This window comes from Chlorocebus sabaeus, chromosome 14 (assembly GCF_047675955.1).
Source record: "Chlorocebus sabaeus isolate Y175 chromosome 14, mChlSab1.0.hap1, whole genome shotgun sequence".
Taxonomy (NCBI): Eukaryota; Metazoa; Chordata; class Mammalia; order Primates; family Cercopithecidae; genus Chlorocebus; species Chlorocebus sabaeus.
This window is the reverse complement of record NC_132917.1, coordinates 58,826,770-58,845,456: the sequence shown is the minus strand read 5'-3', so window position 1 is coordinate 58,845,456 and position 18,687 is coordinate 58,826,770. Positions and strand designations below refer to the sequence as shown.

At 35.9% G+C, this 18,687-nt stretch overlaps 1 long non-coding RNA gene across 1 annotated transcript in view; it reads right to left on the bottom strand.

Moving 5' to 3' along the window:
- Nucleotides 1-18,687, bottom strand: part of LOC103220217 (uncharacterized) — a 184,660-nt gene that overhangs the window by 15,149 nt on the left and 150,824 nt on the right. The window contains exon 7 of the long non-coding RNA XR_005243345.2: nucleotides 9,615-9,694. This is a non-coding gene — a long non-coding RNA (uncharacterized lncRNA). The remainder of the gene's footprint in view (nucleotides 1-9,614; nucleotides 9,695-18,687) is intronic.

The following is an 18,687-nucleotide window of genomic DNA, read 5'->3' as shown; positions in this document are numbered from 1 at the left end:
GCTGACAATCAAAGGGTGAGGAAGGCAGATAAAAGTTTTATTGAGTGATAAAACAGCTCTCAGCAGAGAGAGGATGTGAGGGTGGCCCCCCACCTGAAGTCAGGTGGTCCCTCTCTCAGTGTCACTGGGTCTGGGGCTTTTATGTGGTCAGAATGAGGGAGTGCATGCTGACTGGTTTGTGAATATGCAAAAACGGCTGAAACAAAGGCACCACTCAAAGGTGGGCATGACAGTGTGAAAAAACAATTAGGGAAGGGTAGGTCTATGCAAGGTATATGTAAAACAGGTGAAAGATGGGGATCAATCAGAGAAAAGCACACCAAATGGGAAGAGAGGTCCATGGATTTACTTGGGACTTGTGGCTAGGCATTAAACTGTCCTTGGCTTGAAGGTGGGATTTTACCAGGGACCTGCCCTATCTGCCTAGGATTTTCCTGCCTGCTGCTGCTATCAGTGTCATTGACCCAACTCCAGTCTTTTTGTAGACAAAGCCTACAAAACAGTATTAAGGACATTTTACCTGACAGGTTTAGATAGAAACATTACAAATTAGCAACTCCTTTCCAATAAAGCAAGAAATGAAACAATGAGTAGCAAAAGTTGAGCTATTATGCCTCAGTGATTTAAATTGAATTAAGAATTTTTTGAGACACAAAATCTTTAAGGTTGTAATGTAACAACCTAGTGAACCATCTGACCTGTATGTTTATTTGAAGGCTAAGGTAGTACTTGCATATGGGCTGGCAGGAAGAAAGGAAAGTGTAAAGTAAAAAAGTTCAAGCAGCTTTCAAAATTATTTGCTGATAAGTTTAACACATCCATACACTGTAAAATACTAGAATTGTTCTTATGAGAAGAAAATGTGAAAACAAGGAAGCATCAGTAATAGGGTCCTATAAAATAAACAGTATGCATTTGAAAGGCAAGAAAAAATCATGGCATAAATTTGACTCCATGGAGATAGATTACTGGTTTTGTCTGAAAGAAGAAGGCAGTGCTTTAGACATACCTGGTATTATGAAACAAATGTGGAGTTTGAGGAACTATTAATCTATTTTTCCATGATTTACAAATGCATATTTTTATGGAAGGAACTTTTCCTTTCTGTGTACAAATTAGATAAAAATGTATTTGTTTTATGCTAACAGTGAGTTAGGAAGGTAGAACCAGATAACCTTATACTTTTTTTTTTTTTTTAAGTAAAAGAAATACCAGCTCAAATGATCAACTTGTAGCCATGTTCTTGATAATATTGTGAAAATAACAAATGGTATGATAGAGATTTTAAAATAAATTTTGTTTGCTGATTCCTAATAACAAGTAAAGAACATGGTCTCCTTTTGTCCTAATATGTTTTCCTTAGTTTCTGACTTTTGGCAACATCTCCAGATAGTCAGCAGGGAATGGATGGGAAATTAGACACATATCCTAATTTTATTGGAGGAGAAAATGTTTTCACTGACGTGGAATTATACAGTTTAGTCACAGATAAAAATCTGGTTTCATAGCATCTAATTTGATTTTTACGAAAGATGTGAGCATTCTTTGCTTTTGACAAAAGCAACATGAAATATCTTGCATGGTAGAGCTAACTTGTATGAATGGTATACATTGTTCCAGGAGCTATTCTAGATATTCGATGTGCACCATTCTATTTTGTACTTATAATAAGTCAATAAATATTTAAGATAAAGGGCTTGTTAAAGCTCTTCCTACCAGTGAAGGGCAAGGACCAAGATTCCAACAGGTGAACTGCCCAATAAAAGGATGTTATGAAGTCTCTAATAGTAAAATGCATAACTTTGGAACAGAATAAATTAAATGGAGTAATGTTATTATCAGATAATTTTTGTCACTTTTCCATCAACCCATAAATGTCTTCTCTACAGAATTCTTGTCATTTGACAAGTATTTTTGGTATTAAAAAGAACAATTTTATCATGACTAAAAATGGATCAGAACTTGAATACGTCTTTTTTTTTAGGCCCAAATTCCAACTCCTATCTTAATATAAAGAATATGAAGGAAAGGAAAGAAATGAAAGAACAACAGAATGAATGACAGGGGAACAGAAAAGGTGAAGGGAGGGAGGGAGGAGGTGAGAGAGAGAGAGAGAGAGAGAGAGAGAGAGAGAGAAGAAAGGGCCTAGGTAAAATCTGTGGTCATTATAAATGTTTTTGAAACTGTTTCTAGACATGGAAAGAAATGGGTGCATTTTCCTGACAATGATGTATCTATTAATATATCTAGTATATCTATATGCTACATATATTCAAGGAAGATGAATAGGAATCAACAGCAATATTTGGCCATGAATGCTGAATACTAGTATATGCAGTCTTTGATCTTTGTCAGAGATAAAGTAATTAAACAAATTATTAAAGGTAAAATGATTAGGTCAGGCATGTGCAGATATATTTTTCCACATCTCCATGGTCAGTTCACACCAGGGTTCAGGGGAGCACAGGCCATTGGTAAAGTCCATCCCTAAGAAGATGGACCTACACAGGCCCTACAGTGGGTTTGGGGCCATATAGGCAGGGAATTTGGGAATCTATTATATTTACAGCATGACCTAGAAGGGGGCAAATGTCCAGGGTTCAGGTGAGAATGTCTGTTGGTTCTTTGGATACCTTATCCCTTAAGGAGGACTGAAAAAGTTCAGAAAAGAAAAGAAAAAAAAAAGGGCCCAGAAAAGCACAGGGCTCAAGGCAAGGACAGCTTTTGCCTAACTGTAAAACGGCATTGCAAAGAGTAGTATTAAAAAAAAAGGGGGGGGGGGGTCCATAGATCCTGTTTTGGCACCAAAGCTCCTCTTTGGTGCCCCACTTGGCCTATAGCATTACACAACCTCCTTAGGTGGCCCCATTCACATTGAGGGATATGGAAGCCTTGCGTTAGGCATAGTTAGGTCACTAATAAGAGTCCCTAAAAAGAGGCTAGGATTTTGAATGTTCATCTTTTACACTTTTGAGTAGCTAAAAGCTTTTTTTAAACTCTCATTCAGTCCAGTGTCTCCACATAGATTCAAATTGCCATAAAGCAAAGGAAAAATTTTGAGACCCCCTTCAACTGATTTCTCCATTGCCTTCACAAATACATATGCACACGTGCACGCACACACACAGGGTTTAGCTAGCTATTCAATACTGTCCCAATTAAAAGTTGAATGCATCAGCAAATTGAACCCTAGAAGCTAGTTAGTTCTGTGCCTCAGTCTACTCACCTAGCTATAGAGCTTACTTCATCAGAAAACTCTCTCTCTGTTCAAAACAGAGAGCTTCCCTCTGCAAACTCACTCTACAAAGTGCATTAGACTCCACATCACATCTATTCTCCTTCAGCCCTAGTGGATAGAACAAGTTTCTCTGAGAGGATCATTTCTGTTGACCGAACTTTAAGTTCTTTTCCCAGATCCCTGACATGATTTGACTGAATTTCTTGAAGCTTTTGTGTGTAAAGGTTGCAGAATGTCAATTCTCTAGTGATGGGATTTAGAAAAAGGAATGAAACCCAGAGACTTTATTCAGAGCATGTGAGGAACCACCTTTATTACTAAGTATTTCATACAATGGTATTAAAGCTATTTGCCATGCTTTTTTTTATCCAAGGGTTTGACACAATTTCTTATTGTGCAGATAGCTGCTCCTAAAATTAAACCAATAACAATCAGTAGCATGTTATTGAAAGCTTATGATGTTTCAGACACTGGGCTTGGTACTTTTCATGAGTTCTCTTCTAACCTTCTACCAGTCTTATGAAATGGGTATTATTATTACTCTTGCTGCTGTTACCGATGTCATTAAGAAGACAAGAAAACCGAGGCTTGGTGAAGCTAAATAACTTCTCCAACATTTTATTGCTAATAAGTAGCAGAATCTTAAGTTAAAACCAGGCACTGTGATCTTGTGACTTCAGAAGTCTTCTACTTAATGGCACTAATGCTCATTTGCATTTGTAAAGCATATTTCTGGAAGACACAAAGAGGGGGCAAATATTCTTCTGCCTCTTAATAATACTTTAACCTAAAAGGGAATTAAAAATGAGAAAATACCAAGGTGGAGTAATAGGGACTATATTTACCCTTCCACCTGAACAACTAAAAGGAAGAGAGAACATATTAATGTATATATTCATATTGATATATTCATATACATAAATACATGTGCATGATATGAATACACACACGTACACACACACAGAGATCTACAGTTTTCAGACCATTGTCCAATTAAGTGACAAAAGAGAGTGATAGCTTATAAGTGGGAAACAAGTCAGGTAAGCCCTAAGATTGTCCCGCCTTACTTCGTTGAGAGAATTCTTGGGCTACAGTACAGAGAGGAAGTCATTCTTCTCCTAGGCATTTACTCAAGAAATAAAAGTGCCTGTCCATATAAAGATTTGTACATTATATTCAGAGCAACAGTTATATCTGTAATAGCTAAAAATTGGAAACAATTCAAATGGGTAAATAAATTGTGGTATATCTACACAATGGAATAATGCTCAGTAATAAAAAGGAATAACTATTGATATCTGCAATAAATAAATGAATCTCAAAACAATCATGCAGAGCAAAAGAAACAAATGAATACATACCATATGATTTCACATCATATAAAATTCTAGAAAATGCAAATGAATCTAAAGTGACAGGAAGCAACACAGTGGCTGCATGGGTGCAGAGAAGGATTGCAAAGATACAGGGGAGTAGCTGTGGATAATGAATATGTTCATTTTCATCAATGTGGTAATGGTTTCACAGGTGCGTAAATATGTACAAATTTATCAAAGTGTATACTTTAAATATGTGTAATTTATTGTATGTCAATTATACCTCAATAAAGCCATTTTAAAAAAGAACAGTTTTAATTAACAAGATGAAAGGTTTCTATCTTACTTGTTTTGTTTTTAGCATAGAATAGAAGCTGTATAAGAGCAGAGATATTGTTTATCTTGCTTATTTTGGGTCTCTAGTGACTAAACTTAGGTGTACCGATTACCACTTCTGAGTAACTAATGCAAAATGTAGTGGCATAAAATGGTCACCTGCCATGTTCATAGATCCTCTGCATGAATTTATGGCAGAGTTGGGATGGCTTCTTTCTGTTCCATGATGTTTGAGGTCTTAACCAAATTGCTGGGTACTAGAAGCACTGGAGCTCCCTTATCACTTCGTGTGGTCTCTCCAGCGAGGAGGCTCCAAGGTAGCCAGACTTGTTACACGTCAGTTCTGGGCTCTCAGGGTCTGATTCCCAAGGGAGAAATCTAGGAGGAAGCTGTGTTACAGGTTTTGTAGTCTACCCCCAGAAGTCACTAAGGGGCACTTCCACCACATTATTTTTGATTGAGGCAGTTATAAAAATTTGCCCAGGTTATGATGAAAGAATATAAACAGCACTCTCAATGGAGGATTCTCAACAATTGTGCCAACATTTTAAGAACATGTGGGATAGAATATACATCAGTGCAGCCATCTTTGGAAAATTCAGTCTGCTGCACTGTGTCTGTGTCACACAAATGAAGATATGAACATAAGTTGGTCATTTCAACTTCATATGCAGTCTTACACGCCATAGAAAATGAAATCCATGTATTCATTACACAGATGCATAGAGTATACCTTTTTTACACAATGTGGTTTCAAGATAGAATGTTTTAACTTGTACCCTGAAGGAGCTCATATTTATAGCTAAATATATGAGAAAAGAGAAAGAAAATATAGAAAATGGCAACTTAGCACAGAAGGTTTAAGTCTTAGGGAAGGTATTTAGTATTATCAGGGTTTTGAGAAAGCAGAGGCTACTACTGGCTGAAGAAACAGTAAATGCTGCATGGGGTGTGGAGTATTAGAACTAAGACTGGAAAGTTTAGTAAGAGTTCCACAGAAGATGCTGAGAGACAAGCATTGAAAGTAAGGAAATAAAAGTTTGATTCAAGAAATTGACCAAACCTAGTACATTATCTGAAACTCCAAGGCCCCTTTAGAGCTACAGATTAAAATACCCTACTTCTAGAGTATTTTAATTTATTAAATTCCTCTCCCCCAGGACATTTTGATGATCAATCAGATTTTGAAACCACTGAGGTATAGGATATACGCAGATGGAAATAAAGATGTCTGTAAGAAAGATTAGAATCAAATCATAGGGGACTTAAATGAATCAAATGGTCTGCAATAGAATCTGATGATTATTTCACTTATATTTATTAACTTATTAGAGCACCACACTTTCCAGCTAAATGCTGCACATTTGTGGTAAGTCAGATTATAAATCAGTAAATAATAAATAATGACAGCATTAAGTACTTGATGATACATAGGCAAGCCTACAGTGTAACTTTAAATTACAATTTTTTAAAACATGGAATTTAGAGTCAGGAGAAAGCTTAGCAGTCCTTCAGTTTCTTTCCCTAAGTTCACAACCTTATTTAATTCTTCCCCAAAAGTGTATATAAAATTCCTTTCTATTTTGCATGGAGGAGACTTCAGAAATTCATTTCACAGGAAAGTTTCAGTGGAGACACATTTTGTGATATAGAATGAAAGGTGCCTTATGCACACAAGATGTTATACCTATAATATTGCTGTCATAGTATTTATAAACCATAGGCTTTTCATATCACTTTTATGCACTGGTAGATTTTGGCAGTTCTATGGTTTCCTTTGATATATAATTTATTGTGTCAACTAATCCTGAAAAAAAATCCACAATAAATAGATAAATTGATGTTCATCCAGCAGAACTATACAGTACGAAATGTAAGTTCATTTGCAGAAAAGAAAAGCTATATAAGAAGCAGAACCATTGTTTGTCAGTTTTGAATTGCTAAATTTGTTCTTTGCCAAAATTTCTAATTTCTAATTAGGATTGTAGGTAGTATTTCTCTCTCTCTCTCTCTCTCTCTCTCTCTCTCTCTCTCTCTGTGTGTGTGTGTGTGTGTGTGTGTGTGTGTGTTTCTCTCTCAGAATGGCATCTGTGAGTCTCTTTTGATAATGAATACGCCAAGGGGGCCCAGAGTTAAGTCTAGGCCTCAGAACTAGGAACATTTCCATCAAAGATGGTTTGTTAATAATAAAGTAAGGAGGGAAAAAAGCTATTTGCTTCTTTTGTGGCTCTGACCCTCCCTTGGTCCTGCCAGGCCTGTCTGAGCATCAGCAGAGTTCAGTGGTAATTAAAGCAACAGTGTTGTGAAAAAAGTGTGAATTACTTTTACGGGAAGACTTGGATGTTGCTACTGACTGACAAAGCACAGTGGGAGACTCTGCTGGATATTAAAGAGTGATGGTAGTCCCTGTATTGTAAGGTGGCTTTTCAGCACAATGCAAAATTGTGACTTTTCACAAGTTGATATCTCTGGAACCATTCGAGTTATCAGCTTAAAATTTAGATATATATATTTTTCCCCTTGGCAAGCTTGTGGAGCAAAACTATGTCACATTTCATGAAATGCGATATGGTGGTTGGAATTATGGAGAGTTAAAGTACATTTTCTTCCTTTTCTTCCCCTGGATTTTGACTCTATCATGGAATTATTTCAACCTTGAAGATTGCAGAAAATAGTGAGGAAAAAGCTATAAAGGGATCATATGTTCAACCCTCTCTTGGCAAGTTATTTCAATGTCAACTATCTAGGCTTTCTGTTTCTGTCATTTTTTTAAAAAGAAAGAAGTGCAGACCAGCACTCTGTTGACAATGCCAAGAAATGCCAACTCTGGGCTCTCAGCACTGGTGTATAAATACCCAGAAGGATGGTGGGTTCCTCCCACCACACCCAGCCAGGAAAAGTTCTGATCTTACTCCTGTCACTGCCAATCTTGGTCAGCCAACTCCTACACAGGTATGATATTAATGTTGATTCTGCTCCTTATCCAGTGAGAAAAAACGTCCTTAACCAAATCCAACAAACCAAATTTGTGGATGTGAATCAAGAGGATAAAATAGCCCAATATACTATTAATCACTTTTCATTTTATAAGCTAACAGACACTATCAGTATTCCTGAATCAGGTTCACAGAGAACACGTGGAATTCTATGTAAAGACATCATCAACAAACCAGGGAAGACTGCAACTGGTAAGATGCAACTGAAAAGTGATGGGAAATACGTATGTTATATGAGCCTATATTAGTGATATATCACATAACCAATGAATAATATATCAGGTAACATGCAAATGCTCTTTCATGTTTATCACTTTCTCTCTGAAGTAAGTGGGTTGAGATAGTGAGTAAAATTCCTATGCTTGGTATATTTTTGGTAACCCTATCCACATCTGACCACAGTGGGACCTTTTGTGGATCGATGGACACAGTAAAGCAGAAGGCAACGGAGTATGGTGAATAAGAGCTCACCCACACACTGTGCAACCCCAATTTCTCCATGTGCAAAAAGGTTGTAATAAGCATTCCCAACTTATTTTAAAAATTAAGTGAATTAAGATATTAAAAATAGTTTAGCAAAATGCCTGACATTTAGGAATAATTAATAAAAGCTAACTGTTACGATCATCATCATCAAACAAGGTGTGAGAAGGATGCAAGGTGATCCAAGGAATCCCCTTTGCTTTTAGATATACTGATTCTGTGTGATTTGTCAAGCAATGGGGTAATATTTTTTAAGTAGTGTGAGGTCATAAAATGGCATTTAGGGGATGAGGCTGTGACATGCCAAACAATAGATGGTTTAAATAGACAACAATGATATAAACAGAATAACTGGGGTGCTCAAAATGACATTCTTTCACCCCACTAGTGCAAAGTTTAATTAGTATGTAAATGGCATACTCATTTAAAATTGACATAATGCCACCTCTTTTCATGCCAAGCTGTCAGGGCCTATGAAACTGTAAAATTCCTGACACTAAACATTTGTTGTAAACTGATCCTTCCAAAAGTAACTTAACTAAGGCTGAAAAGGCAGGAAAGGTGATAATCACTTTTTTTTTTAAAGCCACTTCTTCATTCTTTCTTTCAGAGAAAAAGGCCCAAATTGCTTTTGGGGAGAGATTCACCACATTATATTGGGCTGAGGGCATATTCTGTGAAAGAAAAAAAATACATGAACCACCAACCCCAGAGTGATGAAAAGCAAAACGGGTGAGGAAAAAAATACCCTCAATTGACATAGCTATTTTCATCACATCAAATCAGCCATCTGTTCTTGACATAGTTTATTATCATTAGGAAGATTTTCTCAATTCAGACATGGTGATGAGGAAAGATGAAGAATTAACCAGATAAATAGCCAATTTGGAAAATTCAGGCTGAGACCCTTTTCCTCAATTTCCATCCCCTCCTTTCTCCCTGCTCCATCATCACACTCCAATTATTCCAAGAAAAGCTTCAATGACATGATTAGGCATGTTTATGGTGGTGTTTTTCTCTCACTTGTATAGGCATAACAAACTGAACACACTAGGTATCGAATGACACAAAGGTGATCGACATTGTACAAAAAATAATAATTTCCCATTGTCAAAAATGACTGCATAAACTTAGAATGACAGGTGGCTACAGTTAAGGGTGAGGGAATTAAATACTCTGAATTGAAGTATAAAAATGCTGATGTTTTCCTCCCAGAATTTATTCATTAGAAATCCATCAATTTACCTTGGGATAAGAGTGTTTAGAGAAGAAAATTTTCTTTGAAATCATCACGAAGTAATTCCAACAGCTCTGTGTGAGATAATCTGGAAGGAAAAAGTAAATGTTGGAAACCAATAATAAAAAGAAAATATTTAAATCCAATGCTTGATATCAACTTCATAAAGTGAAGTTGGAAATTCACAAAAGTTAAGCTCATACATTTAGGTGAAAAAGTTAAAAGAATACTTGACAAATATCAACACAACTATTTAAAAAATTATTCAAGCTGGTTATTTTATTTACATAATGTCAAAAACAAGTATGATTCTCCCTCAAATAGTTTACAAATTCATGTTAGATTTATAAGAATCTAATTAACAGATTTTGAATTATACTTGAAAAAATATCTTTTTGATTAAAAACTTAAAAATGTTAAGAGAAGTAACTATTAAATCATGCAGACTCCACAAAACAACTTTCACTCTAACCCCCAGGTTATTTTGTGTATATATGTCTGTCTTTGATAACATTCCTGTGGTCTCTTATTCTGATCTTTTATACCTAAATATCTGACTTACAACTAATTGTCAAAAAAGCAACTTTTTATAACTCTTCATTCCTCATCATCTCTTTGGGTCATCATTGTTGCTAGACCTTTTTTTTGTTGATACTCTCTTTTCTTAATTTCATCTTTGTCATGGGATATTAATTATCTTCATAACTCACTTAGTATGCTCTTGGTTTTCTTTGTTGCTCCAACAAAGCTAAATATGGACATAGTCATTCCACCACAGTATTCATCAATTCAACAAATGTCTATTGAGACCCTACTGCAAACCAGGTGCTGTGCTCGCTGCTGGGGGTACAGCAGAGAATCAGGCACACATGATCCTTGCCCTCACGGAGCTTAAGTTTCTAGACTAGAAGTCAACAAACTAAAGCTTCCAGGCCAAATGCAGCTGGTCACATAGTCTTGTAAATAGATTTTTCTTGGAACACTGCCATGCCAATTCATTTAAATATTGTCTACAGCTGCTTTTGGGATACAATGGCATGGTTAATTAGTTGCAGCAGAGACCTTTAGAACACAAAGCCTGAAATGTTTATTCTCTGGCTCTTTACAGAAAATGTTGGCTAATTCTGGTTGACTCTGATCCACCTTCTACTGTGGCAGCTCTTCAATCTTTATCTTGGAGAGTACATTCTTGATTTCTTGTTGTTTTAATCACTTCTACAAAAATGATTTCATAACCTTTAGTCATAGTCACGATCTCTCTTTTGAACTTCAATCACATATTTCTAATTGCCTATTTAACATTTTCTCCCCTGCACACACACACTGGTGAGTAAACCACCATTATTTCAACATAGCTAAGATTGAATTTATCTTTTTCCCAAAGCCAACTGTGTTCTACCATCAATCTCCCAATCACTAGGACTTAAGATTTTGGAGTCTCTCATTTTCTTCTAACATCTAGGTGAAAAAAAGTTTTAAAACTTTAAATATTCTTTGTATCTATCAACTAATATTTGTCTCTACTGCCACTACCTAGGTTTGAACCTCAAAATCTTACATTTGGATATGGTAATCATCAATCTCCTTATAGTCAATCCATATATCTCCAATGATCTGTCAATCAGTCTCCCTGAGACATCACCTTGTATATGTCATCAAAATCCATAGTAGCTTCCCATTACCAAGATAGGGATTCTCAATCTGTAGCTGGGGCTTTCTTTTGTGGGAATGCTACAAAATGACTTCAAGGGGCCCATAAATCCCATTAAATACACCAAGAATTCCCTGGAGGTTGACTAAATAAGTACCCTGAGAAGATGTATCACTATCTATTTTTCAAATGTACACAGATGTTCTTCCAATAATTAAAAAGTTCAGCCCGGGCAACGTGGTGAAACCGTCTCTACAAAAAAATATAAAAACTAGCCAGATGTGGTGGCATGCGCCCACAGTCCCAGCTACTCAGGTGGCTGAGGTGGGAGGATCACTTGAGCCTGGGAGGTTGAGGCTGCAGTGAGCCGAGATTGCATCACTGCCCTCCAGCCTGGGTAACAGAGAGACCTCGTCTCAAAAACAAACAAACAAACAAGCAAGCAAAAAACACAAAATAAAAGGTTGCTTTTATAAGTTACTGATATGGTTTGACTGTGCCCCTACCCAAATCTCATCTTGAATTGTAGTTCCCATAATTCCCACGTGTTGTAGGGGGGACCCGGTAGAGGATAATTGGATCATGGGGTCAGTTTCTCCTATACTGTTCTCATGATAGTGAATAAGTCTCATGAGATCTGATGGTTTTATAACGGGTTTCCCCTTTCACTTGGCCTCATTCTTTCTTGCCTGCTGCCATGTAAGGTGTAACTTTACTCCTCCTTGCCTTTTGCCATGATTGTGAGGCCTTCCCAGCCGTGTGGAACTGTGAGTCCATTAAACCTCTTTTTCTTTATAATTTACCCAGTCTCAGGCATGTCTTTATCAGCAGCATGAGAACAGACTAAAACAGTTACCAATTTCATTGTAACTTTCTTCTCATTCTCTATTTTCCCAAGCAATTGATTCTAAAAGTGCAACTATTTTTTGTCTGTATTTTGTAATCAAATGGTCTTCCATTGGCCATTAAATGCCTACTCTACCATGAGGAAGGGTCTGTTAATTTACAAGAAAACTATGGGAGCCTAAAACCTCAGCACTTGGAGGGGAATGTAAAAGGCTTAGAAACTCTTTAAATACAACTATGTCCTTTCCTCTCTCCTTGGATAAGAGCTATGGATTTGGAGGATTTTGTGAGGTACAGGATGACCTTGGAAAAATAGATGGCTGTTTAACTCAGTTTTAGACTTCAAAGAAAAGGAACTTGAGGGCTCCTGGTGGTTTCCACACTGTCTGCCTCTGCTGGTTAGAGACCATGAGCATATTAGGGTTCTGGAGAGAAGGTTTAATAAATGATATGCATTTGGCATCCATGTCTTCCCAGGCATATTTCCTGGAAACCCAAAAGAGGTGGTGGAAAAGTGAACATAAATACAGGTGTATAGCAGGGGAAGGAAATTACTAAAATCCATATCCACATTTTTGACCCTGCAGTACCTGTGTCTTTCAGCTTAGCCCTTGTTCGTGGTTGTAGTGGTTTTTTTTTTTTTTCTCCCACTATCTCCCTATGTACTATTTGATAAGTGATGGCAGTTTTCCTGTTTCCTGGAATATTATGTCATGGCATCCCTGGAACCCAGTGCAGTGCCATCAACCAGCAAGCAGAGAGCAACTAAAAATTTTGTGTGTTGCCATTATCCAGTAGCTGCAGAATAATCTTAAAGCTCTTATTTTTCCTCATGTATGAGTCATTTGTCAGGGTGAGTACTCAGGCCAAATTTACATATCTCAGAAACCTCTCTGACATCACAGAACTTAGAGGGAGGTAAACTGGGGGAGGGGGAAAAGATGTGGCTACAGAATTGTCAACTAGTAGTTGATTAACTTTGAGCTAGGTAATTTCTCAGAATTTTAGTCCCCTCTGTGGTAACTTGGAATAATATCTACCACCTCATTGCAGTTATAACTAAAGGAAATAAAATATAAAAGGATTTGGCATGGTACCTGATACATAGTTGGCAACCCAACAGTTGTTCTTAGAGGAGGGAAGAAGAGAAGAGGGTATGGATCTAAAATGATGCCTGTTATATATATTCCACCTGGTTTAGTATATGTCTGAATTACATTTGGCTTGGGATTACATTCCAAGGATATCCATGGTAGGGGAGGTTGCTCTGACACAGTCAAAGAGAATTATTGGGTCTGGGAGTGATTAACCAGGAGTGAATTAACATTTATGGCGCTCCTATTACATAGCCAATTTAGTGGGCATCTTATATATTTTTTTTATTTCATGCTCACATCTGCTCTGACACAAATGTTAATTTTTGTGTGTGTTTCTGACCATAAGAAGAATATGGCCAGAAAAGGTTTGAAACATTGCTTGCGTGAACAGTTACTTATCAACAGAAGGAAGACTTGAAATCAGTTCTAAGTGACTCTAGAGTTTTTCCACTCTTTCTCAATCACCAGGATGTCTCCTCTAATAATTTTTTATGTCTTGTCAAGTCACTCATCAATTTTTATGAAGACCACTGCCCAACTAGGGTGTGTATTATTATCTTTTTCTTCATTCCAACAAATTTCATTTTATTAATAAAAAAGGTAGCAAATGTTTACAAAGGTTAAGTCTACATATTTGGAATGATAATTTTTGGAATGTCTGAAAGAACAAGGACTATCCTAAGAGTAAGTGTGGCACTTATTCTCAGACACTTTAGTAGTCACCCAACTACCTAGCATGAATACGGGAGCTTGGCCCATCATGGGAGCCAGGACTGCTACAGTTTTGGCTTTGTGCCTGTGGCCTCATTCTTTGAGTCTGTCAGAAATATAACTTTGATTTCTAGAAAGTCCTATTTCTTCTCCTCACTTGCTATCATAGATAATTGGAAGAAATTGTTTACAGCCAGGACTTGCAGGGTGCAGCTCTCAAAAACTGACTTATATATAAGTAAATAGTAGCAAAATAAGGATAAAATGATGACATTCTTCAAGTAACAGATTTAGGTTATTGAAAATGATTATTTCTGTTTGCCTGCAACTGTAAAAAATCAGTTTCAGATCATAGCTTTTCTTTTATATGGTAAATGATGAATGACCATTTAAACATTGACCCATCTACTAACCAAGATGTTAAAAAATAAATAAAACCTTACTGTGCTAAAAGGGAATTTGAAGACTAAAATCACCTGATTTTTCAACTTACTGATTACATTATGGGGACATTCATTTGTCTTTACTTCAACTCTGGAATTGCATAAAATATATTTTCCCAACCAAGAAAATCCAGCCCTTTAGCTTCTGCATATTATATTTTTTCTAAATTCTGTAAATATGTTTTTCATCCAAGTTAGTATAGCCTTTTAGACTTTGGAAATTGTGATGTCAAATCTAACTACGTGAATTAGTTTGTTCTCACATTGCTATGAAGAAATACCCGACTGGGTAATTTATAAAGGAAAGAGGTTTAATTGACATACAAGGAACTCCTCATGGCTACGGAGGGCTCAGGAAACTTACAATCATGGCAGATGGCATCTCTTCACAGTATAGCAGGAGAGAGAATGAGTGCCCAGTGAAGGGGGAAGCCCCTTGTAAAACCATCAGATCTCATGAGAACTAACTCACTATCACAAGAACAGGATGGGGAAACTGCCCCCATGCTTCAATTATCTCTACCTGGTCCCTCCCACCACATGTGGGGATTACAGGAAATACAATTCAAGATGAGATTTGTGTGGGGACACAGCCAAACCATATCAGTACCTATTAAAAGCTCTCACAAAAGTAGGAATATTCTTCTTTGAATATATATTTTGCCAAAAGAACATATAAGAATTATATTTGCTTGCAAAGGTGAGGATGGAATGGGCATGAGAAGAGTCAAAGCAAAGAGGAAAGACATAATAGCACTGAGCAAGAAAAAAAACCTATTTTTGTAAGCATTTATTATTGTTTTTGTATTATTTTTTACTTTTTACAAAAATAGAACTATCCCGTGTTCAGTTTTTACTTAACTTCAACAACACTAGAAATATACTGCCTTACTGCTAAAACATTCAAAAGAGAGAAAAAAAAAGAGAGGGGAAATGAAGGAAAGCAAATAATTTTTCTGGCATCACAGGAAAAAGAGAACTTGACTTAAAATTTTTCACTAAGTACCATTTGCTTATTTGCAATAAGTAATTCTTTTGAAAAAAAATTTCTAAATTCAACCAATTCAGTATTTTTCTTCCTTAGGTTCAAGTGCTATGAGATAGATATTTTAGTTTTAGAAAAGAGTTACTAGCCACCACCCCTCTCCTTTCCAGAGCAGCAAAAATTCTGCCAAATTCATTATTTTCCCCCATTAGTCTATGGTCCTTAAATGAATTTCCAAAGAGTTAGATAAATACCATTGGGCAATTAATGACAACTTTTACTCCCTATTGACTTCTTTATTTTTATTTTTGAGACAAGGTCTCACTTTGTCACCCAGGCTGGAGTGCAGTGGAGCGATCTTGGCTCACTGCAGCCTCGACTTCCCTGAGCTCAATGATCCTCCCACCTGAGCCTCCCATGTAGCTGGGACTACAGGCATGTGTTACTCCACCCAGCTCATTTTTTCTTTCTTTCTTTCTTTTTTTTTTTTTTTTTGTAGAGATGGAGTTTCACCACATTGTGCAGGCTGGTCTCAAACTTTTGGACTCAAGCAATCCTCCCACCTTTGCTTCTCAAAGTGCTGCTATTACAGGCATGAGCCATCACTCTTGACCTGACTTTATTTCTTAAATAAGAATGCAAATCTATATCCCTATCTAGGTATTAAAAGATGGTAGAGCTAAACAAAACATTACACCCAAAGAAAACTGATTTATCTTCATTTTTAGATGCATGCATTTATCAGACTACAATCACCTCTGTTTATTTCTACAACAGCATGAATTCCAAAGGGCAATTAAAATGTTTGAAGAAAAGGCAATTAAAGGACCTATGGAAACTCTCTCCAGTATGGATGGATTATATTTTGGGTTTTTAGCTAATATTCTATCCAATACTGGGTTTAATTTACCTACTATCCACAGCTTCAAATCAAAGTTGAAAAATTCACTTGTTAGTCGCATTTACATAACTGCTATAAAAACTGACCATTAGCTAGGTGTCATAAAACCTTTCTCCGTTCTTATTGATAACTGGGGTAATAAATTACTTAAGCTTAGATATCTCTCTCTCTCTCTACCTCTCTTTCTCTCTCTCTCTCTCTCTCACACACACACACAGACACACACACACACATCCCTTTGTGTTATATGATTCTTCTACTAAGAGCAGTGAGTGTATCCAACTCTGATAATTAAGTGTACCACACATGGATCGCATCTAAACTTTTGAGTATTTATTCATCAGGATGAATAAAATACGTATCACCTGGACAGTACTGGATCTCAATTATTCAGTGTAGATATGTTTCTTGAAATTCCACCTTCTAATAAGATGTAAAGAATTTGGCCTGACTCTTTTATATTACATTTAAGTGTATTTGGAAAATTCTAAATCAAACGAAGTAAAGCAAGTGTTTTTTTTCTACTGAGCTTCTCAGAGAAATGTATATATTTTGTGTAAATTCCTAATAGAAATAATATGTTAATTTATTTTTTAAAGCATGCAGAAAAGCACAGGAATCATGTTTAAAATTATGTAAATCCCACCACTCTAAACTAGCCATCCTTAACTGTAATGGGACATCATTCTTATATGTTTATTTGCATATAAACATATTGAAATACATACTAGTTTCCTATTGCTGCTGTAACAAATCACCACAAATTAAATGACTTAAAACAACACAAAATATTATTTTATAGTTCTGTAGGCTATAAATCACAGGGGGCTAAAACCAAGATGTCAACTTCCTTTCTGGAAGCTTTAGGGGAGAAATTAGTACTTTCAGCTGTACACCTTCCTAGCTTTGTGGCCACTTTTGACCTTAAAGCCAGTGAGGGTAGTTCAGACCTTCTCAGGTTGCATCACTCTAACTGTCTGATTCCCTCTTCCATTTTTAAGGACTCTTGTGATTATATTGGGCCTGACCAGGCAGTCCAGAATATCTAACTTAAAGTTAGCTGAGTAGCAACAACTATAATTCTATTTACAACCTTAATTCCCATTTGCCATGTATTATAACTTATTCATAGATTCTGGAGTTGACAATGTGACATCTTTGGGGATACTTTAGTCTGTTTACAACAAAAGATACATATTTATATGTATATATACATGCACATGTACACACAGATATATAAAATCATTTGATTAAAATAAGATGCTAATCTACATGCTCTTTTAATTTAAAAACTACTGAATTAGTTGTATATGTTGGTGCAAAAGTCATTGCAGGTTTTGCCATTACTTTAATGACAAAACCTACAATGACTTTTGCACCAATCTTTATAATTAAATCGCGTGGACAAACTGAAGAATTTTCTGAATACTAAATAAATATTTTTCATGTTGTATTATGATTTTAAAAATATATATCTAAGTCTAAAAATAAAATGTCATCAAAATAATAGGTGTTTGAAGTTATGTTTTTAGAATGAGATCCAAATTTAGAAAGGGTTGACTTCTCCTTAGAAATAGACCAAAAAAAAAAAAAAAAAAAAAAATTCCTACTGTCATTGTATTATTTTTACATCATCAAGGTATATAGCATTTAAACTTAGCCTTCAAAATGGAATTTCCAATATTAGCTGAGGATTGTATTTACTAAACAGTCACTTCCAATTATCTCTCCATTCTTGAGATATTTATTTTGGTTCTTCTCTTTGTTGTCCGGTACTCACTTTCATAAATTTATTCATTTCAAGATGGGTTCATAGATGTACTTCCCAAGTTCTTGTGTGCTTATGAATATCTAGTTTTAATTTTTATATCTGAATTATGAGCATCTTGGGTCACACTTTTTTAATAGCAGGACTTTGTAGACATTGTTCTACAGTCTTCTGAAACTAAGTGTTGCTTGGTGAGATTTTAGGCTGGCCTCATTTTTTTAACGTGATAGTTTACTTGATTTTATTGTGTGCAGAAATGACTAAAATAAAATCTTTTTTAAAAAAATTACTAGAAGTTTAATATTTTAAACAGGCTAAATTTTTGTCAGTTTTTTTTTTTTTTTTTTTTTCCCCTGGAACATCATATCTTAATCAGTTCTTTCGCTTAATTTCAGGGAAATTTTCCACTTTTACATTGCAAAATTCTTCTGGATATTCTAAAAGTTTTCTATTATTGGATGCCCACTATAAATTATATTATATCATCTTTATTTCTGTATAGTACGTTATTTCTAATTGCTTTTATTGCTGTCTTTTCTTTATGCACTTATTGTGAGTATCTTAAGATGTCTCTATGTCAGAAATTGTATACAGCTGTGTTTATAGGCCTGCAGGTTGAGTTTCTGGAAATGGGAAGGCTAAATTGAAGTGACTGATATAAGGGCTTGATTGTATAGTA